Genomic DNA, 24,807 nt, shown 5'->3' with positions numbered 1-24,807 from the left:
GGGACTGGCTTTTGCCTCTTTTTCCATCCCTAGCACTTAGCCCAGTGCCTGGCATATAATAGGCACTTAATAAATGCTTATTGACTGACATCTATAAAATAATAAGATAATAATAGTACCTACCTCCCAGAATTGTTGTGAAGATCAAATGAAATAAAATTTATGATTTGCAAAACTTGAAGGGCCATATAAATACTATGATTGTTATTATTATTATTCATGAAAGGAAGACCTTCAAAGATTATCTTGTCCAGCCCATACCTGTATCACTATTTCCAGCCAGTGACCATCTCCAGGGGGTGGGGAACCTGCAGCCTAGAGGCCACATGTGGTCCTCTAGGTCCTCAAGTGTAGCCCTTTGACTGAATTCAGACTTCACAGAACAAATCCCCGGACTCTCTTTCTTAAAGACCTCCAGTGACAGGAAATTCACTGCTATAGGAAGCAGCACAATCTATTTTTGATTGTCTGGTTGTAGGAAAGTTTCTCCTTCTATTGAGTTGAAATCTGCATTAGGAGTAAAAGAAATAGGGCACAGCCCCCAAATAAAGCTCCTTCTATTTACACCTCTTTCTAAAAAGAAAAAAAATCCTATTTTGTTTATTTGTCTCCTACTTAAGCTTGAAGTTCAGCCTCTTGGGGAGGAAAACAAAAGACCTTCTTAAGAAAGTAGAAAGTGAAAATTGTTCTGGGGGAACAATTACTCAAAATTACAGAATTAACAAATAGCTTTAAGTTAGAGCTTGAGTGTTCAGATAGAAGCTTTGAATCTGCTGGGGAGAGAGAGGGATGCACCAAACAGTTATCTTTAATTTAATTGATTCTTTGATCAATTTTCTATGATTCTAGGATGGGTCAAGTTTATATAATTTGAATTAAATGGTTAATAGTACAATGGAAAGGCTTGGGAATGAAAAGATATGGGTTTAGCTCTTGGCACCAGCACTTATAGAGCTTGTATGGCCTTAGCTGGGCAGCTAGGCTGTGCAGTGGATAAAGCTCAGGATCTGGAGTTCAAATCCAGCCTCAGACACTTCTTAGCTATGTGATCCTGGGCAAGTGACTTAACCCTATTTGCCTCAGTTTCCTCATCTGTAAAATGATCTAGAGAAGGAATGACAAATCAGTCAAGTATCTTGGCCAAGAAAACCCCAGATGGAGTCCCGAAGAGTCTGGAACAACCACCACGACAACAATGGCCTTAGCTAAACTATTCAACCTTTCTTAGCCTTAATTTTCCTATCTGTAAAAGAAGGGTATGGCCCTCTTTGGGGTGGGTGGTTGTGAAGATCAGATCAGATAAGCTTGGGAAAAAACTCTTTGTTCTTACAAATTGCTCAATTTCTACATATGATATAAATTATAATAGTCAATTATTATGTAAGTGTAAACTACAAGGTTTCAAAAATACACTCCTCCAAACTGAAAATGCGATTTACTTTATTTTTTTCTAAATAATTCAAATTAAGCCAAAACCCTACCTAAAAAAATTTAATTGACTCATGATCAAAACTTTTAGAGATTATTATTGAGGAGGAAGCACTGGTCTTGGAGTCAGGAAGACTTAGGTTTAAACCCTTTCTTGACACATCCTAGCTGTGTAACTCTGGGCAAATCACTTAACTTGTTTCTCTGGGTCTCAATTTGCTATCTATAAAATGAGGAGTTTGGACTCTAAGGCTTCTTAACTTCTTCTAGCTCTAACTTAGTGGTCCTAGAATCCCATGACCTCTCTGAATCTGTCAAATAAGGCAGTTAACCTGTGATCTCAACTCCTTGCTCTAACATTCTGAGTGTTACTTATCAGCTGTGTGAGAAGTCAGGGTTAGACAAATCCATCTGAGAATCATGCGCATAGAGATGATATCTGAATCCACAGGAGCTGATGAGATCACCAAGCAAAGATAGCACTGGCTTTAACAGGCTTAGAGAAGTTGGGAAGAAGGGAAGGATTTGGGGAAAAGATCATGAATTCAGTTTGGGACATGATGAGTTTGAAAATTTGTCTTGTATAGAGCACCAGCCCTGGAGTTAGGAGGACCTGAGTTCAAATCTGCCCTCAGACACATAACATTTCGTAGCTGTGTGACCCTGGGCAAGTCACTAAACCTTGATTGCTTCATCCAAAAAACAAAACAAAACAAAAAAATTTAATAGACCAAAAAGCAGGAGCCACATCTTATACCTTCTATTCTACCAATACTCAGCTCAGGGTCTTGTACATAGTATGAGAGGCTGTGTGGTTTAAAGAAATGAAGACATGAATTTGGTTCTAACTCCAGTCCCTTTCAAGCTTGGGCAAGCTGTTTAAACTCAATTTCCTTATCTCTAAAATGGGTATGATAATTTGTCTCTTGTTTCTATCCTAGGGAAACTGTTTCTCTTCCAGAATTTAGTACAGTGCTTTGCACAAGTCTTTAGTACTTCCATAAATCCATGATATTAATATGACTGTTTCCTCCACTGATAGAGATGGCAAGCCCTCCAACAGCTTTTATCACAGTAGGTGCTTAATGAATGATTATTGAATTGAAATGGGGAAAGCATTTTGTAAAACTACAAAGCATTATTTAAATGTAACCTGAAATAAAGGAATTCTTAAAAACAAATGAACAAATGTAACCTGGTAGAAATTGTAACAGGTTCTTAGAGACAGTTGGAACTTGAAGGGACTTTAAAGACTAGAGATGAAGCCCTTCTAGTTTACCAGAAAAGATTACTTCCCCGTTTATTTGATTGACTAAACAAACCCCTTATTCCCATCAAGAAAATCCATCTTTAGCTTAATTGACTAAGTTAGTGACAGCTGAGTGGTGCAATGTATAAAGCACCAGGCTTGGAGTCAGGAAGACTCATCATCATGAATTCAAATCTGGTCTCAGACATTTACTAGCTGTGTAACTCTGGGCAAGTCACTTAAACCTGTTTATCTCAGTTTCCTCAACTGTAAAATGAGCTGGAGAAGAAAATGGCAAACCACTCCATATCTTTGCCAAGAAAACCCCAAATGGGGTCACAAAGAGTTGGACAGGACTGGAAAAATGATTGAACAATTTAAGTTGCTATAACTCAGAGCTAAGAGTAGAAAGTGGATAGCATTAATAAGAGAAGCAGCATAATACAGTAAAGTAATCCTGCATTTGGACTCGAGACCTGAATTCAAATCTTGACTCTGCCGCTTTCTAGCTATGTGACCATGGGCTAGTAATCTCACCTCTCTGTGCCTCAGTAACCTTATCTATAAAATGGGCATGTGTGATAATACTTGCATTATTTTCTTCACAAGATTGTTAGGAGGAAAGCAATCAATGTGTTAAATCCCTACATTAACATGAGATATTATTGTTACCTGGCTGAAAAGAAGGAGAGATATGAGGATGTACTGTAATTCTGTTGTCCTTTTTGGCAGTGAATGTGAAGTATGGAAAAATTCATTTTTTGCAAAGCAAAATGTCATGGATTTAGTCTCAAACCCACCCTGAGCCCTTTGGTATTTTACTGTCTTTATCCTTGGCCGCCTGTGATTCCCATGTTTCAGAGAGAGAATTTTAAAGGTTTGCAAAGCTCCAAAGATTTCAAATGGCTCTTCTAAAAGCACTTTGATGGTTTAAATGAAAGCACATGAATTAAATTTCTCTTAAATTACACTGAGTTTTAAGCCTAAGAAAAAATGTCTTTGGAAAGATGCATTTGGGGTTTGTTGTGTGTGTGTTTTAAAAAAAAAAGTTAATCCTAACATATTTAGGTCATGAGTGGGAGGGAGGGATAGAATTTAAAACTCAGCTAACAAACTGGATATGTAGCTGTTTTCCACTGTCCCCCACCCCATTCCCTTCCTTCCCTGCAAAAGGGCAGATTCTCCTCCGATCACTTCTTGGCCAACAGTTGCAACCACCTCCTGCCATGGGCAAAGTGTTCTGCTGGATTCACAATGAAACCACCACCACCATTACCATCATTCCTGTTCCCACTTCTATCAAAACTTTAAGGTCTACAGTGCATCTCCCTCACAACAACCTTTCAAGTCAGGTAATGGCCATATCATTTTCTTTATTATAGATGAAGAAACTGAGACTCAGAGACTTGCCCACACTCACACAATCATTTAAGTGTTAGAGTGGAGACACAAATTCAGGTCTTCAGGCAGTTAGGATCATGCTGGTGATTCCTTCTGTGAGCTGCCTCTCAACATCACTGCTTACTATCTACTGTTTGGATCCCACAGAAAAGCAGAAAATCCTCAGGAATAAAATGTATTTGTATTAGCTTCTACTGTGTGTTGAACCGAGCTTGTTGCTCAGTCATTTCCAATTCTTCATGACCCTATTTAGGATTTTAGTGGCAAAGTTACTAGAGTGGTTTGCTGCTTCCTTCTCCAGCTCATTTTTACAGATGAAGAACTAAGGCAAACGGGGTTAAGTGACTTGCCCAGGGTCACACAGCCAATAAATGTCTGAGCCCAGATTTGAATTCAGGAAGATGAGTCTTCTTGACTCTAGGCCCAGTGCTCTATCCACTTCACCACCTGGCTGTCCATGTGCCTGGCATATATGTGCTAAGCACTAGGGAAACAAAAAGAGGCAAAGGCCAATCCCTGCCCTCAAGAAGCTCACAGTCTAATGAGAGAGACAAGCAAACAAACATATACGAATGCACTATATACATGAAAAACAGGAAACGATTAGAAGAGGGAAGGCACCAGAATTAAAAGGTGTCGGGAAAGGCTTCCTTTAGAAAATGAAATTTTAGTTGGAACTTGATGGAAGCCAGCAGGTGGAGATGAGGAGGCAGACCATTCCAAGCACAAAGGACAGCCAGAGAAAATGCCTGGAGCTGAGAGATGGAGTGCCTTGTTCAGGGAACAGCCAGGAAGCCGGGTCACTAGATGGAAGAGTAGGAGGCAGTGTCATTTCAAACTTAGGGCAAGCTGAAGGCATTGAAGGAAGAGACCACTGATGTCAACGGTGTTTTCTGGGACCTGGGACTTGGACATACACTTTTGCCCTGGCCCCCACAGGAGAGCAGCAGGAAGCTAATCTCCCATAGTTCTGTGTGCTAAGAGAAAACTCTGGGCCCTGTCCCCAGCACTTAGTGAACTGATTCAGTTCAGTTCACCAAATATTTGTGCATCTCCTCTGACATTGTTCAGAGTAGAACAATGAACTGTGCTAGAAGTGAGGAGGCTGCAAAGGTGAACAGAGCATCAGCTCCTGCTGTCATGCAGCTTACATTCTGCTAGGGGGGATAAGAAGCATATACAAGCTAGGTATGGGACAAAACAATCCATCAACAATAATTTATTAAGTACTGGCCCAGCAGAAAAAAACAAAATTGGTTCCTGCCCTCCTGGAGCTTACATTCTAACTGGGGGAAAGGGGGGACACACAATACACAGGTAAGTTAAGTACCTACAAGATAAATACAGAATACATGGAAGGCAATCTCATAGGGGAAAGGGGAAAGGAACAAGTATTCCTTGAACACCTACAATGTGCCGAGCAGTGTGCTATGCGCTCTACAAATATCTCATTTGGCAAGGCTTTAGCAGCCTAGGACCGGGAAAGGCTCCTGCAGGAGGTGGAGCTTGGGCATGGTATTAAAGGAAGATGCATTAGTTTCCCACTCCCTCACTGGGAAGCTGTGATTTAAGCAATCAACAGTACTTTTTGCCCAACACCTAGGCCAGCCAGTTTTCACCCTAGACTCCGAGGTGCTTCCAGATCCTAGCCCCACGACATGCAAACTCTAAAAGTGTAAACTCTTGATTTAACTTCAGCCACAGATTAGGTGCATGATGCTTGATAGCGTTGGGGGCACGGTTGGTGGGGGGATGGGGGGGAAAGAAGGGTGGGGGAGGGGGAGGGTAGGAGAGGGATTGAAGTGAAACAAAACAAAAAGAAATAAAACCCTTCCATTGCCCTAATCTCTCACTATTACTGAAATGGAGAGCAAGGCAGGGATTACTGCAGCTATAAATCAGCTTTGTGTTTGGGATAATCTACTGCATTTTTCAAGAGTTGTTCTCTCCATTTGGCATCCTCGTAACTGCTGGGTTGGCACAAAGTTGGCTATCCATCTCTCCCATCCGCCTTCGCGCCCTTCCTTTTCCTTCCTAATATTTTATACATCCAACAGTTTGAATTCCGAGGGCATTCCGGCTTGTAAATGCTCGGAAGATTCATCTTTATGGACGAACAGCCAAGCACTGGAGAGCTCCAGCTTCTGAGAAGATGAAAAGCCGCTCGATGCTGTGTATTAGGCTGGGAGCAGAGTGCTTCCGCCGCAGGGGTGTTACTACGGAGGGGATAACCACATCCCCAGGGAGGAGAGGAAGGCGAGCCAAAGTGAGACTCGGAACAGTGGTCGTCCTTTCACCTCATTTCCTGAGAAGATGCTCCCGACTGCGCTTCCTGGATCTCGCCAGCATCCTGCGGAACCCATTAGGATCCCGATGCAGGCTTTGAGCAATCACCCCGGGGGGAGAAGGCAAGGAGGGGGGAGCTTTTATTCTACCCCGCTGGCCATTTTTGTCCCACACTGGCCCTGTGGAAGGGGAGTTGGCTCAGATGACTAAAGACCACTCTTGGGGAGGATGGGCCACGCCCGTGTGAATGGGAAATAAAAACTAGCCTTGCAGTTTCATTTGCTTTAAAGCAGAGCACTGGGTAATAAATGTCCGTTGCAAATGTGCTGAGCAAACACCTCAGCATTCATCAATATGCGGGAGCTGTTTATTGCCTCATAAACTTGGAAGCAAGTGATATTGTCTCTTAAATCAATGGCTGTATGGACATCCTTGGCACCGCCAGAGAACAGTACATCCAAGAAGGCACGTTGGTCCTGAAATTAATGGCTGAAGCAGTGACAGAAAGGTGCTTAGTCACTGCTGGAAGGATTTGGAGCCGCTCCAAAGGACGGACAGTAACCTTAGTATGGATCTGTGTCAAGATGATGGGGACTTTGGTGCGGCTCAGAGGCCTCCACCTCAGGCCGGAGCTTGGAGGATAGCAAATTCTTAAACTTCCTGGGTTTTCTTTGTTCTCTGGTGTGGTGGTTAAGAAGAGGTGCATAGGAATCCGCATCTAGAAATGGAAGGGCCCTCAAAGGCCACCTAAGTCCCTCATTTGACAAATGATGAAATTGAGGCCCAGGGAGATTATGTGACTTGCTAAGGTGGCACAGGCAACAGTGATCAGAGATAGGATTCAGACTCAGGTTGACTGACTCACTAGCCAGCCATTTGTTCACTGTACCATGCTGCTAATTTGATTGAATGTCAGAGTATAAATCTACCTAACCATCATGCCACCTGATAAGAGAAAAGAACAGCTGACTTGGAAGGCCTATCCTGGCTCTGTCAGTTACTGATGACATGACCTTGGGCACGTCATTGAATTTAGGACTTCAGTTTCCTCATCTGTAAAATGGAGGTGGGGGTGGGGATTAGACTGGATTATCTCTAAGACCCTTGCCCATTCTAATATTCTGTGGAAAAAAGGGGAAAGAGGCCACTTATTCAAGAAGAATTACCAGTACAGCAGGAGAAAATGAGCAGAATGAGAGTTTAGGGTATGACTCTGAAACTTCACAGAAGTGGCTTCATCAACAGGAGAATCAACTGTTGTCCAGTCATTTTCAATCACGTCCAACTCTTCATGACCCCATTTGCGGTTTTCTTGACAAAGACACTAGAGTGGTTTGCCATTTCCTTTTCCAGCTCATTTTTATGGATGAGGAAACTGAGGCAAACAGGATGGAGTGACTTGCTCAGGGTCACATAGCTAGTAAGTATTTGAAGTCAGGTCTTCCTGACTCCAGGCTCAGCACCCTATCCACTGTACCACCTAGCTGCCCAGAATTGGCCACCTCTACCCAACAGGAGCATCATTAGTTACAGCAATAGGTGATGCTACTCCCACGTGGAGGCTAGGCCAGGGTAGAGCTGGAACTTGGCAACCTAGTGAGGCCACACTCTTCCTTCTCTCCCTCCAAGGAAGGTATAGGCAAATGCCCAAGTGACTCTGGGGGACAATCAGACCTTGATTAAAAATAGCTAGTTGATAGTGGGCATAATACTGTCCTTAAAGAGTCAGGAACACTGCCCTGGAGTCAGGAGGACCTGAGTTCAAATCCAGCCTCAGACACAAGATACTCACTAGCTGTGTGACCCTGGGCAAGTCACTTAGCCCCAATTGTCTCACAAAAAAAAACACACAAAAAAAATTTTTTTAAAAAAAGAGTCAGGAAGACCTGTATTCAAATCCTTCCTCAGACACTGGCTGTGTGACTCTGAGCAAGTCATTTAACCTCTGTTTACCTCTATCCTCATCTTTAAAAGTAAGGATAATAATGGCCCCTACGTCACAGGGTTGTAATGAGGATCTAATGAAATAATATATGTAAAGCACTTTTCAAAATGTAAATGTAAGCTATTATCACTATTTTTATTTAGATAATAACTCTGGTCAGGCACAATAGGTCCCAGGACATATAACTCAGGCACATGTCCAGAATCAATGAACCTTCTCCCTCCCTCCAGCTCTCTAATAGCTGATAACAGTTCTGGTTGTTTCATAGACACATTTTTTTTTTTGAGGATAGATGTCTCTTAAGCCCCTCAAAAGCACTAGGGTTCATGCTATGTGAAAAGGATTCATCCCAAGCAGTGGTTAGCAGTAGGATTTTACTGAGGGCCAAATCTAGGTGTGTGGCTTGATTTAGACAGCTTCTGACAAATTTGCATGTGGTTTACATATAATTAGCATATACTGCCATAAATTATTCCATCCAGACACTAACAATTTTCAAATTTAAATTTTATCATTGCTAATCCTTTAGGTCATCCCTTCAGTTTTCTCCTCTTGAATCCTTCTTACCCACCCACTGTCATTGACCCAGATGCCCCGTGCCTGAAATATTCAGTGGATGGTGAACAGAAATACAGAAAACAAAGCTTGGGGAAGGGTAAAGGGATGAAAGGAATCCTGAGCCAGAAAATTCTGTGAAATGTACTATCACCTTTTGTTGTTTAATCATTTTCAGTCCTGTCCAACTCTTCCTAACCACATTTGGGGTTTTCTTGGCAAAGACACTAGAATGGTTTGCCATTTCCTTTTCCAACTCATTTTACAGATGAAGAAACTGAGGCAAGCAGGGTTAAGTGATTTGCCTAGGGTCATGCAGTTAGTAAGTGTCAGAGGCCAGATTTGAACTCAAGAAGATGAGTCTTCCTGACTCCAGGCTCTATCCACTGAGCCACCAGTACTATCAACACAATTATGCTATTCCAGAGGTTTTGCTTAACTGCTTTTTAGAGAAAGTATTTTGTAGAGGGGTTTGTTTGGGTGTTTATAGGAATGTGTTGTGTTGAAACAAAATGCTCAAAAGCTATTTTTCTCCAGAGAAAATATATCAATAATATTTTAAAAAGAAGAAATTTCTGTCAAGTACCATCCCATTTTATAGATAGACATAGCCCTAGAAAGAGAAGTAGCTTATTGATAAGTAAAGAAGTCCTTGGATTCTATCTTATACTGTAACCAGTAGTCTCAGCTGGCTTTCTATGACCTGTATTTCATAAGCATATTTTTCTTACTTCATAAAGGGAATTTTTAAAAAAAGTATTTCCTACAGTGGCCTAATTTAAAGTTTTACATTCAAATTATTCAATTTCTTTGAGAACACACTAAGCATCTGAACTATGGGTAGAAAATGCCCTTTTTATATGCTTCAGTAAGTCCAAAACAGCTTAAAGGATTTTCTTCGAGATTTCCAAAAAATAACTCATTTTTGAACCAAAGAAAAAATATGACAAATTCCCCTACACAAGCAATGCTTTAAGGGAGTAATAGCTTATTTGCCTGTAGAAATGAGAGGCTTTATAGGAATGACAATCTAAACTGTAAAGGACTGGATGTAGATGTCAAGGGTGTTTTCTTCATGCATAATGTCTAGGGATGTAGAGCACTAGTCAGAGGCAATGTGCTATAGGTTAAAGAATATTGGCTCTGAACTAAGAGGATCTGGATTCAAATCTCACCTATGATGCCTGTAACTGAGTGATCTTGGGCAAGTCACTTAACTCTCTCAGTTTCACATTCCTCATCTGTAAAATGAGAGATTTAGATAGAGTGATCCCTGAGCTCCTTTCTAGATCTAGGATGTCCAGATTCTAGGGTTTCTCCTTGACAACATGGGTGTGCTTTGTGGAAGAACAAGAACCAATTCCCCCAAAACAAAACCCCTCTTCTCAGGTCCACCTTAAAGTGTTCTCAAGCTATTATTACTTGTTTTTATCTCATTGAATATAAAATGAAGACTCTTCCCTTTGGGATTAGTTGTTGTGACCGTTTGAAAACCGCTAATAGAAACCTCCCTAAACTTTAAAGATGGCCCTAGGGACCTCTTTCTCTTTTCTCCCTGGTTGTGATACAGGAAAGACATGCTGGAAGCCTCTGGATTGGAAGAAGTTCCTAGTAGCTGCCTCAAGAGTGGGAACTGGAGTCCATGGTGGAGTTTTTGACGAGTTGAATCTAATCCACCAGCACAGCTTCAATAAATTGCTAGGACCTAGGCCAGAAGTGAATTCATACATTGACTTCTCCCTCACCTCCAACACCAAGGAGGGAGTGATTCTGTCCATTGGTTCTGTTGAAGTCTCAGGAAGGTGATGTATAGAGGAGAGTGGCTCTCCTGATTTGAGAGAGTGAGCTGTACTTTAATACTGTCTTAGTAAATATCCCTCTGGAAAAGCTAAAGACAAACAAATGAATAAATTATCCAGGGACTTTTCCCTTCTCATTCTGACATTGTGCTCTGCTGTTGAATTAGTTTCCAAAAATCCGAGACTTACCCAGTTAAATGATGGCTATTCCCTCATTAGGTGAATCCAAATTCAAATTCATATTCACTCAAAACTTAATGGGTACACTTCAAAACTCTCCAGCTATGTCTGTAAAAGCATTTGAAAGCTGGGGACTACTTCCTGCTCTCCTGAAATATGATTCTCCCTGAAACACATGAAACTTGATTTTGGTTCAGTTATTTGCTGCAGTGGAGAGAGTTCCCCCTGGAGTCAGGAGGACCTGAGTTCAAATTCACCTTCAGATTAACTGTGTAATCCTGGGCAAGTCACTTAATTCTACTTATCTCAGTTTCCTCTTCTGTAAAATGAGCTGAAGAAGGAAATGGCAAACCATTCCCAGTATCTTTGCCAAGAAAACCTCAAATGGGGTCACGAAGAGCTGGACGCAACAGAAAACAACTGAACAATTGGCTGTGACTTTTGGTCTGGGCACTTCATGCATAGCAAGAGAACCTATAATTTTGGGGGAGGGGAGGAATACGTGATTGTTGGGGCATAAACGATCTGTGATAGCTGACATCTGGTTCTGAATAAAAGGTTTCCCATAACTCTTCCAGGGCATGTAGGGGAAAATTCTCATTGTTGGGAAGTTCCTTTAACTAGTAATCTAGTCCTAGCTCAGCAACTGACTAGCTAGGTGACCTTGGGCAAGTCACAACTTCTCTAGCCTGAATTTCCCTTGTTTATAAAAGAGAGGAGTTGAGATGGTTCACCTTTCAGATTATTTCCTTCCCTAAGATTTGTTTGGTGGTAGGTCTTTTAAAATGAACCCAAACTAATTTAATGTAGTGGTTCTCAATTTTTTTCCCCTTAGAGTATTTTTCAGATCAAGATCCCACAAATGGAAACAAAGTAAATGCTTATCAATGGGGGAATGGTCAACCAAAGTACGGTACATGAATGTAATGGAATATTACTCTACCATAAGAAACAATGGAAAGGAAGAATTCAAAGAAAAACAGGAAGACTTCTACAAACTGATTCAGAGTGAAGTAAGCAGAATTAGAAAAACAATCTAAATGATGACTATAATGACGTAGATAGAAAGAAAGGCAGCAACTGAAAAAATGAAAAATGAATGCTGTGTGGATGTAATGACCAAGTTTGTCTCTAAAAATATAGGAGGAAAAGAACCTTCCTCCCTTCTTTGCAGGGGTGGGGAGTGGTAGGGGGAAGAAGGGATTTTGCATATGGAAAATGTCATAGACTGCCAGAGTTGGTCGATATATTGGTTAGTTTTGCTGAACTACTTTTAGCCCTTTTCTTTCTTTTCATTTTTTTTTATAAGGAACAGCTCTCTGAGTCAGGGTAGAGAAGTTCTGGTTCTGAATAATGAAATTAAATTGATGCAAAAACAAAAGATATCAATCAAAATGTTTTAAAATAAAAAACCCTGCAGACTCTGCAGACCCAACCACTCCTGCTCAGCACCCCTCCCCCCACTTAATCCCCTTCAGAGTTCATGGGAGCAGTCATACTGTTTTTGAAAAAAACATCAGTAAGGTAAAATACCTGTTTTTTATTAAACAGCTTGTCAGTTCAGTCCAGAAACAAAAGTATAGATATTGTCATCTTATAAATATTAATATGATCTCAGATCTGGATGGATACCACCTGGAAGACCATCATCTTCCTCTCTACTCCCTAAGGGCTCTTAGACTACTGTCTGAGAATCTTTTCTTTTATGTCTCTCAGTGATTTTAAGCAGCTGTTAAATTCCTTCTGGCCTGGTAATTGGAAAATCTCTAGCATATCATTTATCCGGAGAAGCACTGAAGTGAAGTACTTAAAGAACTGGACTTGGAATCAGGAAGACCTGAGTTCAAATACTGCACTGGATACTTACTAGCTACACGACCATGGGAAAGTAATCCACTTTTCTGCCTCAGTTTCCCCCTGTGTAAAATGGTAGGGGGAGGGGGTTGGGGCAGTTGGACTAGATGGTCTCTGAGTTCCTTCCAGCTCTAAATCTCTGGTCTTGTAATCCATTTTCATCTAACCTAGAGTCTTCACCATTTCTCCAAAGTGGCTTATTCTCAAACCTAAATCAGCTTTTCCTCAAAGCATCTCAAAGGGCAGAACCTAGCAACTGAGCAGATGACTTGCTCCTGGAGCTTGGGCCAAAGCTAACAAATGGCATATCCAAGAATATGTTTTTCACTCTGCAGGAGTGATCTTCCATGACTTCAGTCAGAGTACACAGTTACTCCCTGTGTACAAAGCTGGCAAAAGCCTAACTCTGGTACCTGAAGCCTGCTGTGAGCCTAGTACTGTTCCAGCAATGCCAGGGAGGCAGCTTGAGCTATATATAGATTCACCCATCTCTGGAGCCTCTCTCCCATGCCATCCTTCTCGGGCACTCAGCCATCATTCTTCAGGGAAACCTGGATAACTGTTCACAACCCACCTTTGCTTGGATTTCCTTACATCTGGCTCTTGATACAAATGAGGGAGGAAAATGCCCATCTGAAGAGTTTCCTCTCAAAAAAGAAGAGAGGAGGGGCTCTGACATCATTCGGCATGCAGGGAGTTGCAGGGCCAGAGATGGATCAGGGCATCTGCAGCCCAATCACAAATCCGGTGATTTTTGTCATAACCACGAGGCCCATCCAGTTAAACATAATCATCAGTATGTGCCAGGCTCTGATTCTTGCCAGCCTCGGCTGTCTGGTGCTGCTCACATGGAGCACTGTCGTTTGCTGGGAGGGTTCTACTTTTCATGGCTGATCGGAGCAGCGTTGTGAGGCACACACCAACACTGGGAGGCTTTCAAGGGTCATTGTGATCATATTATCATAAGCTACAGAGTTGAAGGAGACACAAGAAGTTTCTCCGATCCTAGCTAGGGACTGCAGTGAGCTGAGAACCCAGCAGAGTCCCTAGTGCTTTGGGGGTTTTTTTGGTGGGGGGAGTTTGAGGATTCTGAAGATGCAGCAATCTCTGCCTGTGAGGGTTTATGAGTGGGCCCCCTAGAAATAGTGAATGGACAAAGGAAATTGTAAATAACTGGGTAGAGGGAATTCCTGGTGGGTCCAGAGTCTCCCTAACAACTAAGTGTGGTTATATTTCTTGGGCAGGGATTCCCAACCTAATCTGGGGTTCCTATCCTATCCTGCCCCATGGGTAGATTTCAAGGGATCTCTGAACTTGGATGGGGGAAAATACATCTTTTTTTTTCACTCATCTGTAACTCAAAGTTAACATTTCCTTCAATTATGAATTTTAGCAACAAACATTATTCTAAGACAGAGTCTTTGAGGCTTCACCAGACTGACAAATGATGGATGATACAAAAAAAAAAAAGAAAGAAAGAAAAACCTCTGCTCTGGCGAAAGGAATTGGACCCATGACTTTATTATCATAATGATTGCTAACATTCATAGAGTATTTTTAAATGTACAAATCACTTTGTGTATATTTTTACATATATATAGTTCAAATTTTACATACATGCATGCCATTCAAATTTGGCCTCAGACACTATACAACCTTAAGCAAGTCACTTAACCTCTGTCCTCCTCAGTTTCCTTATCTGCAAAATGCGGATAATAATAGCACTTACTTCTCAAAATTATTATAAAGATCAAATGAGGTAATATTTATAAAATGCTTTGAAACCTTAAAACACTACATATACATGATACCTATTATTATTGTTGTCATTATTGTCCTTCAATAAAACTTTGCAATCAACTTTTTTTTTTGCTTTCTTTTTGGTGAGGCAATCGAGGTTAAGTGACTTGCCCAGGGTCACACACCTAGCAAATATCAAGTGTCTGAGGCCAGCAATCAGCCTATTAATCTGCTGTCTCCTAAACCACTGAAGCCCGTCTCCTAATTGTACATACACCCTTCTCCTGCCACGCTCCAGCTGAGCACTTCAGGTTGTAGTGATCCCATTTGCAGGGTCCATGGCCAGAGCTTTAACTAGAGTGGGACAACCTGGAAACTAAGGTGCTGATTAAATGAGAAACTAAATAACTTAGCTGTTCTCAGGGTGCTGAAGGTAGCCTATCACCCAAACAGCCAACAGGCATATGTTAAGCACCTACCATATGTCAGGCACTGCACTAGGTGATGGGTCAACAAAGACAAAAAAGAAGTAGTTCCTGCCCTTGAGAAACTTACATTCTATGGGTAAGATGACATGAATATGAAGAAGTATCTACAAAACACAAACAATATGTATATAGGTAGTTAGGTGGTCCAGGAGATAGAGTGATGGACCTAGAGTCAAGAAGACCTGAGTTCAAATTTGACCTCAAACACTTATAGCTGTGTGACCCCGGGTAGGTCACTTAACTTGGTTTGCTTCAGTTTCCTCATCTGCAAAATCAAATAAAACAATTTTTTTAAAAATGGGCTAGAGAAGGAAATGGCAAACCTCTTCAGTGTCTTCACTAAGAAAATACCAAATGGGGTCACAAAGAGTCACCCATGACTGAAAACAGTTGAACAACAACAATGACAATAACAAAAATATTGACCTGGATTTCTTCTGCATAGAGATTATAATTAAAAACATAGGAGTTGATGAGGACACCGAAAGAAAGAGTATATATTGAGAAAAGAGAAAAGCAATCTAGATAATGTTTGGTTACGCTCAAATTTAGGGGCTGTGATATGGAATACAAAATAGCAAAGGATATTGAAGAGGTCAGTCTATATTTCAGGTCTGCCTACATCTTGGGGGGGGGGCAGGTTTGCTTCCCCTACCATAAGAGCCATCCAGACAACTATCTTCATACTTCATGGTGCCCCATGAGTTTCATTTCACATGTCATGGTCACAATTCCTTTTTTATTGCCCAGCCTCAGGCTGTTATCCCCAAAGATCCTGTAGCAATAATAATATCTGATATTTATACAGTGCTTATTCTATTCTAGACTGTACTAAGCTCACAGGGTTAAGTGTCTGCGGCCAGATTTGAACTCAGGTGTTCCTGATTCCAGATCCAGCACTCTATCAACTGAGTCACTAGCTGCCCATCACTATGGCCCCCTATTTCTGAGGATTCATCTTCTTCCTATGACTGTGCCCCCATCTACTCCCTCCTTTAGTCTTTACCTCCTCCCTGGAATCAATGAGTTGAGGTAGACCCCACATTTGCCCTGAGCCCCAGAATTACAAAATCCCTGGTTCCAATTCTATCCAAGGCTGACCAGAGCACTCTCCTGCCTCTAAAATTTACTTGCCCAACACATTGAAAGGTCTAAGAGGACCCTGCCTGAGCCAGAGCTTGCCCAGAGGTAAATTAAAAGAGTTTTGACTTGCAGGAATGCCAGTCGAGGCCCTTTTACCAGCATTAAATTCTCTATGGAACTGAGAATGGAAAAAGAACCACCCCAGCCACCATATACATATATGGGTACCCCCATACACACACATCTCCAGTTCAAATAATCCAACAATGCTCTCAAAGTACTGCCAAGTTGGAGTAACACATTAGAAGGATTTTTTCCCCTTTCCTCAACTCCTGTAAGGCTGGAAAACTACCAAGAGAAAAGATTGATTAGCAGAAGATACCATATGCCCTTTGGAAACAATGAAAGTTAAAGCAGGCTGGCTGACTTGGCTGGCTCCTCTTTCTCCCAGCTGTCTTGGGATGGCTTCAGAAACTAGTGGGAAAGACGTCAGAGGTAGCCTTTGCTTACTTTCCCTTTCCAACCATTCAAAAAGACTGAAGCCTTATCCAGCACTGAACTTGGCAAGCCAACTGGACACGATAGAAGGGTTAATGAAATGATTAAGTGTCTAGGCACCACAGTTTCATTTTATTTATTTAACTTTTATTAACCTCCACTGAAAGTCTGCCAAAATCCTCACATGGTTCAGGAAAGCCACAAGAGATGCAATCTTTCAACCAGGCAAGATTCTCACTGACCTTGTATTTCCCACCTTTCCCAAGACTGAGGACTTAGCTCTCTCATTTTCTCTCTTTGAGTCCTATCCCCTATAGATAGAGGAAGGGGTTTTGAGCTGGGGGCAGGGGGAAAGAAAATCAATATCTGACTTGTGACTAAATTTTAGCTTCTTCATAGAAGATGGATTTCAAAAGACCAGACAACATAGGAACTCCATTCCCATATCTCTAGGAAGGATGAGGCAGTTGACTTAAGCAGTCAGTGTTTGGAAGTTAGCGGACTAAGTATTTTTGATCAAGGAGACCACAGTAAATATAAATCTCCATGTTGCCATTCTAGGATCTCTGAGAATGTTTTTTGCCAGTTGGTATTTTCACCGATGGGTGAGGCTGTGGTATCAATTTTCTTGTCTAAGAAGCAGGACCTTTCTCTGGGCTCAGGCAATATGCTTTCAAGTAATTTGAGGGGATGGACATATATGTATGTATGTATGTATATAATATATGCATGTGTGTATACTTACATGTACATATACATATATCCATACACATAACTACACATATAAGGATATATATGGGGATATATATAGATATATCAGATGCTTTCCATGTTATTGCTTTCTTCTGGAAACTCTTTTAGATTATGTCCTCTTTGATTTTTCTAAAGATCTTACTGAACATTGACTAATCCAAATGTCATATATACTATTTTCTGGGCTTTTAACAGCCACAGTCTTAAGAAAGGAAGAACTGTTGGCAAGCTTGTGAAATCAAGATTCTAGTTAAGTGATGTAATGTATAGAGCAATTGGCCTGGAGCCAGAGAGACCCAAGCTTAAGTTCCATCTCAGACACTTACTATTGTGTTACTGAATCCACGCCTCAGTTTCCTTAGTTGTAAAATGGAGATTATAATAGCATCTACCTCCTAGGGTTGTTGTGAGGAGAAAATGAGATAATATTTATAAAGTGCTTAGCACAGTGTTCGGCACATGGTAGGTGCTTTATTTGTTTCCTTCTTTCCTTCTTGTGAATTGTGTGCTCCTTAATTGTAGATGTCATTATGTTAAAAGTCTTGACTGAATTCGAATCACTGTTATGAAAAGTAAGATGTTCAAAACTACTAATGGGAATTAAAACACATTTTCATAACTCTGGGCAATAATGGCTTAGATGAAATATCACCTCCAGCCCTGGTTCATCAGTCTTGTGTGATCCAGGCACGTTTAAAAAGCAAATGATTCCCAGTAGTCCTTGAACAAGCAAAACATGATTTTCATTCTTCCATGCTCCATGGAATCCTCCTCAGTCCAGTTGAATTTTTTTGTCTTTTCCTGGATTGTTTGGCTAATTGGTATCTACCAATTCTGGTTTCACTCTTTCTTGGAACTTTGTACTCACACACTCCCCTCCCACACTGTATGAACTGATTCCCATGCTCTTCTCTTTATACTTACTAATAGCTATAGCAATCATAGCAATAATAAAAGCTAGCCTTTATGTAGGATGTTAAAGTTTGCAAAATGCTTACAAATATTATTTTATCTTAACAACAGTCCTTTGAGGTAGGTGCTATTACTTATTCCCATTTTACAGATAAGGAAACTCAGGCAGACACTGATTAAGTGATTTGCCCAGGATCACACAGCTAGTAAGTATCTGGGGCAGGAGTTGCACTCAGGTCCATCTAGTGCCATGCCAGCTAGGTGATGCAGTGGATAGAGTGCCAGACCTAGATTCAGGAAGACTTATCTTCCTGAGCTCAAACCTGACCTCAGATACGTATTAGCTGTGTGATCCTGGGCAAGTCATTTCACCCTGTTTGCCTCAGTTTTCTCATGTGTAAAATGATCTGGAGAAGACAATGGCAAGCCACTCCAGTATCATAGCCAAGAAAACCCCAAAATGGGGTCACAAAGAGTTGGACATGACAGAAAAGACTGAATAACAACAGCAAACATATAATGCCAGGTACAGGTTCTATCCACTCTGTCACTTCAAGATGCCCAGGTTGCTCCTTTAATAATTTCGGATGGATTACCTTATTGAATTGTGATTCACACCTTCAGTGCCTTTCCTGCTTTCTATGCAGCAGCAGAGCTTGGCAAGCACAAATTATTAAATATTGCTTCCCTATTACTTAAAAGAAGCAGACATTTATGAAAGAACCATAATGTTAATATCTATACCAGAGCAAGATATACAAGGAAAAGCAACTACAGACCCATATCACTAATAAATATCAATTTAAACATTTAAAATAAAACCCTCATAAAATAAACAATTAGCCTTAATCTTAGAAGAGGTAACTGTGTCTTTGGTAATGAATTGTTCATTGTTGTTCTTTATTTTGAACATTAGCAAGCCACCAAGGATTCTTTTTGGCTCCGATTAATTTCATCGATAGGAGCTGGTTAGTGAAAACTTGACAGATTGTCTCTTGGATCATGATAGAGCTCACCTGCCTTTTGTGATGAGTGGCCACCTTGCTTTCATGTGGAACTTCATGGTTGGCAAAGGAACTGATGTTCACTAAGCCAGGGGAGGGGAGTTTGGAGTTTATAGTAAAGGGAAGGGGGGGTGCAGCTAGGTGGCACTTACTAGCTGTGTGACCCTGGGCAAGTCACTTAACCCCACTGCCTAAACAAAAAAAAAAATCAAATGCAGATATAAACACTGTACACTAAAAAATCAAGTTATATAGTAAGGGGAAGGGTCTACTTCTGTGCCCTCCTCCTGGGCCTCAGGGAAAGAGCCATCGTGGGTTTGTCCCCCAAATACCACTTTTATAAAGGAATTCCACTGCATTCTTTCTCCAAAACATCTCTTTATTATTTTTATTGGAGTGACACTTGGGGGGAAAGGGGCACTAATACATTCATATGAGTGTGTACACATTCACACACATGCCAAAATCTAGCATAACTTCCTCCATTAGTATATTTTTTAAATTGCCTTGGCTGAATGATTTTCATCTTCTGTCTGTCTCTGTTTCTTTTTCCTTCTTTCAAGGCTCAGCTCTGGGCTGCCTCCTACAGGAATCCTTTCCTATTACACACACACACACACACACACACACACACACACACACACACACACACACACACATTGTTAGCCCTCTCTCCTTGCTCTTCAGATCATTCTCTGTAGTCTTATGTTCACATGTTGTCATGTTGTATTCTACCCCCGGGACAATGTAAGGTTGTGGAGGGTAAGAGTCTGTTTTTCATCTTTGTCTTCGAATGCTACCCAAGCAGCTAGGTGTTACAATGGAGGGTAAGAGTCTGTTTTTCATCTTTGTCTTCGAATGATACCCAAGCAGCTAGGTGTTACAATGGATTTAGATAGCTGGATCTGGCAGCCAGAAGAACTGAGTCTGAATCCTTCCTCAAACAGTTATTAGCTGTATGACCCTGAGCAAGTCATTTAATTTATTTGCCTCAGTTTCCTCAGCTGTAAAATGAGGATAATGATAGCATCTTCCTCAAAGGGTTGTTGTTGTTCAAATGGAATAATATTTGTAAAGTAATAGTAGGTAGTATATAAATGCTGGATATTATTACTCTGCAAAGAGCCTAGCACGATACCTTGAACAGTAGACATTCAAAGATCTGTTGGGTTGGATGGATTGGGTATTTCTGATTTCGGACCAGGATCTCTTTCTTACGAGGGTTGTTAGCCCCCATTGAGAACTAGGGCTATATGCCAGTTGAGAGCTTCTTTGCTACCTTGGCTAAGCATCCCAGCCACGAATGCTGAATTAGATTCTGGGCGGGTACGTGAATTCTCTCGCTGTGAAATAAGCTATCCAACCCGCCAGGAAACAGATTGAAACCACGGAGTCAGCAGATAAAGCTTCGGTTCCTGTTTCCCTATTCCCATTGCTCCCACACAATGCGCTGGCTTGTCACATGGAGCGTGTGCATTCACTCTCCTTCTTTCTGTCTTGTTATTCTGTCAATTTCTTAATCTATTTACACTGACTTTATTTTTAGTGTGTCTATTGTGACAGCGAATCCTGGAATTGCCTTGGCTGTTTTCTGAAAATGGCCATTACCAAATCATAATGCCTATCCCAGATAAAAGAGTGGAAGGGCCCCAGGCAATTTCTGGGAGTCCTTAGCAGCTGTCTGCTGTTAGAACTGCATATCAATTCCCACCTTAGAAGGGCTTATTATGGTATGATAAGAGAAGGGTGGCAGAGAAGAGAGCAGCTAAGATTTACTATTTGGACAAAACTCTCCCTGCAAATGCTAACTTGTTTCCTCTTTCAGAGACTTTCTTCACATTAATAGCTCCTCTCCCCCTTCCCAATCTTTTGTTGGCAAACTACAGAAAAATGCAAATGATCCAGGATCCAATTAATTGCTGGAAGGTTGCAGCTGGTTTGGACGCCCTCACAAAGGCCTGGTGAAGATGGGGGGGGGTGCACACACAGGCACATGTGGAAGGCATCTGATTGCCAAGAGAAATCAGAGCTTGTCACTGAGGCATTGACTCTCCTCATCCATCCCATTGTTCACTCAGTGTCCACACAAATCAACCATTTTTAGACTGTAGCCCAGGTCAAAAGAGGTGGCAGAAACCCCTTCCCCTCCTCAAACACACACACTTGCCTCTTTTCAGTAAGGAGTACATAAAGAGAGATGATGTGGTCAAGTCACACACTGCAGGGAGCCTCAGTTTCTCCATCTATAAAATGAGAGAGTTGGGCATCTGTAAGGTCCGTTCCAGTAATTGACAAGGATTCCTATCAATTAATTCAACAGATATTTAATTCAGCAAACATTCAATGAATACTCACCACGTGCCCTGTGAGTATTATGAGGGTTACAGTGGAATTCTGAAAAGATCTGAATCTTCCTAGAATTCCAACATCCACTTGCAATAGAACAGATTTCAGGAAAAAGATTTGTAAATAGCATTCAAACCAAGGCACTTGGGGAGATCCCTGGGAAGGGCACGGGTTTTAGTATGCAGGAATAACACAGTCCAGCTCATCCATCAGTTTAGAAATTCAACAGTTCAATTCAAGTCAACAAATATTTATTAGGTGAGTTTTACATGTTAGATACTACAGGTGCTAGACAAGAGGGATGCATAAGTCAAAACAAAATAATCCCTGCCCCCAAGGAGTTCACATTACACTGGGGGATGCAACATGTATGAAAATCAGTAAAACAAGGTAATTTGACAGCAGAATGTGCAGAAAAACTAGGGGCACCAGAAAAAGCTTATTGTGGGAGGTAACATCTGTGCCAAGATTTGAAGGAACCTAGGGATTCTGAGGGGCAGAGGAGGTGAGGGAGGAGTGCATTCCAAACATGGGAAATACTGAGGCCCAGAGGCAAAAAAGGTAGGCCTGGGTAGGGGTACAAGGAATAGCTAGTAGGCCTTTGATGAGAACATAGAGCTGGCAAAGAAGAGTCACATGAAACAAATCTGGAAAGATAGGTGGGACCCAAATCATAGCTGACTTGCACATCAGCCTAAGTAGTTTGCATTTTAGTCCAAAGGTAGTAAAGAGTCCATTGAGCAGCAGAATGACAAAGTTAGACCTGTATTTGAGGGATATTCATTTGACAGCTGTGAGGAGTGTGGTTTAAAGAGGCCGGAAGCTAAAAAGCAATCCATCAAGAAGCATTTATTAAACAGCTATTGTGTGTCAAGTACTGTGTTAAGCACTAGGGATACAAATATGAAATTAAAACAATCTTTTCCCTCTAAAAGTTTACCTACTATTGAGGGTGTAAACATATTCAGACATGAGTAAATTCAGAATACGTGTAAATTAGATGTGCAGTGAACAGGGGAAAGGGTACAAGCAATCTGGAGGCCAATTAGGAGTATATTATAGTGGTTCAGGAAAAAGGAGATTAAGGCTTGAACCAATGGAATGGCCAAATGTGTGGAAAGAAGGGGACAGTTGTGAGAGATAGCAAGATAGGATGGACAAAACTTGGCAACTGATGGGATATGGAGGTTGAGGGAGAGTGAAGAGTCAAAGTTGATTCCAAGGTTTCAACCCTGGTTGAGAAAAGTGCTCCTGATACAGGATCAGAGAAGTTTGGAAGAGGGTTAGATTTAAAAAGGAAGATACTAAGTTCTATTTTGGACATGTTAAGTTGACATCAAGATGTAGATGTTCAGCAGGCTGTTGGCTATGTGGAACTGGGGTTCAGGAGAGAGATTAGGGCTGGCTATGTCAATTTGGAACTCTTGTGTAGAGATGATAATTGAATCCACTGGCATTAATAAGATCACAGAGGGTAAAGAGAGAGAAGAAGACCCAAAACAAAACCTTGAAGGATATCCATGCTTACTCAGGTGGAAATAAATACAGATCCAGCAAGATAGAAGCAAATAATATTGGAAGAAGACCAGTAAAGAATAATGTCAACAAAAACCAAGAGAAGAAAGTATCCAGGAAATAGCGAACAGTATCAAAAGCTTCTGAAAAGCTAAGGAAAATTAAGACAGAGAAAAAAGGACATCTGAAAGCACTTTCCATAGACTGGTAGACTTAAAAACTGAATAGAGAAATGAGGACATGGAAAGGGTAGGAATAGAGGAGTCTAGAAGCTTGACTATGGAAGGGAAAAGATACAGGACTATACATCGAGGGGATGGAAGGGTCAAGTGAAGGAAGGGTCATGGAGACTTGGGCATGTTTAGAGACATCAGAGAAGAAGCCAGTAGATAAGGAGAAGTTGAAGATTGTTGGTGAATGAAGCATTATATATTGAGAAAACTGAAGGAAATAGATCAAAGACACAAGTAGAGAGGTCCCCTTTGGCAAGGAGAAGGGCTGCCTTTTCCAAGATTGGAATGAAAAAGAGGAGAATTGGGAAAGAGTTGATGTTTAGTAGTTTTGAGGTGTGTAGAAAGGAATAAAAAGGAGCTCGCGGCCGATGGCCTTTACTTTCTCATTAAAGTAGAATCTAGGCAAAATCCTCTGCTGAAAGTGGGAAGGGAATGTCTCATTGGTTATGAGTAAAGAAGAGGTTTAGCATAGCTACTGCAGGAAATGTAACAAAGTCAATCAGGGAAGAATAAAAAGATTGCTATGCAGTAGCAAGGATCCAATTCAGCTTAGACAACAAATTTGTAGTGGCCTCGGTCATGGCTATTTGACATTGTCCAACAGTGTTTAGCAGTACAGATACAGAAGTAGAAAAGTTATGGGTGGGAATAAGACAAAGCTAATATTCAAAAACACTTGAGTAGCAATAGGAGAAGGGGGCAAGGAATTCCAAGGTAAAACAGGGTGCAGAATCAAACTGGTCAATTGTAAGGTGAAGAAAGCAAAAGGAAGAAAATTAACCTAGACCAGGGATGGTGGACTGAGAGATGAGCGATTGAAAGTCATATTGAAAACAACGGCTAAGTTTAAGAGGGATGAAGCAGAATGAGATATGGAAGAAAAGCTTATGATAAGAGAGGAGAATTTCTGGATTCAGGATCATGGAAGTTACCAGTGAGAGTGAGAGATAAGTTGTGACCATCTCTATTAGTGGCCAAAGTGAAGTGAAGATATAGGTCACAGCAGTTCAGGAGGATGATGATCTGGTAATCCAGGTGGCTTAGGTGGCAAAGTGGATAGAGTGTTAAACTTGGAATCAAGAGGACCCCAGTTCAAATTCTGCCTCAGAGACTTACTAGCTATGTGACCCTGGGCAAGTCACTTAGCCTCAGTTTCCTCATATGTAAAATGGATCATAACCCTCAAAGGGCTGTTGTGAGGATCAAATGAGATGCCATATTTAAAGCACTTAGATAAATACTAGCTTTTATAATGTGAAGTGACAGCATACGCATATTGACATCCTTGTGTAGGAGGTCAAGGATTGGGATGGAGAAAACTGTGAATCCAGTACTGAACTCCTTGAGAAAAGAAGAATAAACTAGAGGTGAAGGGATAATTGAAAAAATAAAAAAAAGATCTGGATGGAGAGATACAGATAGATTGAGTTAACCTCAAAAGAGAAGTTGTTAAACAGCAGTGAGGGGGTTGGGAAGGAAGAGAATGAAAAAAGGAATACTAAATGAAATAGAAAGCATCTTCCTTAGAGATCAGGTTC

This window comes from Phascolarctos cinereus, unplaced genomic scaffold, assembly GCF_003287225.1.
Source record: "Phascolarctos cinereus isolate Bilbo 61053 unplaced genomic scaffold, phaCin_HiC Scaffold_5;HRSCAF=322, whole genome shotgun sequence".
Taxonomy (NCBI): domain Eukaryota; kingdom Metazoa; phylum Chordata; class Mammalia; order Diprotodontia; family Phascolarctidae; genus Phascolarctos; species Phascolarctos cinereus.
Note: the sequence above shows the minus strand (reverse complement) of the source record.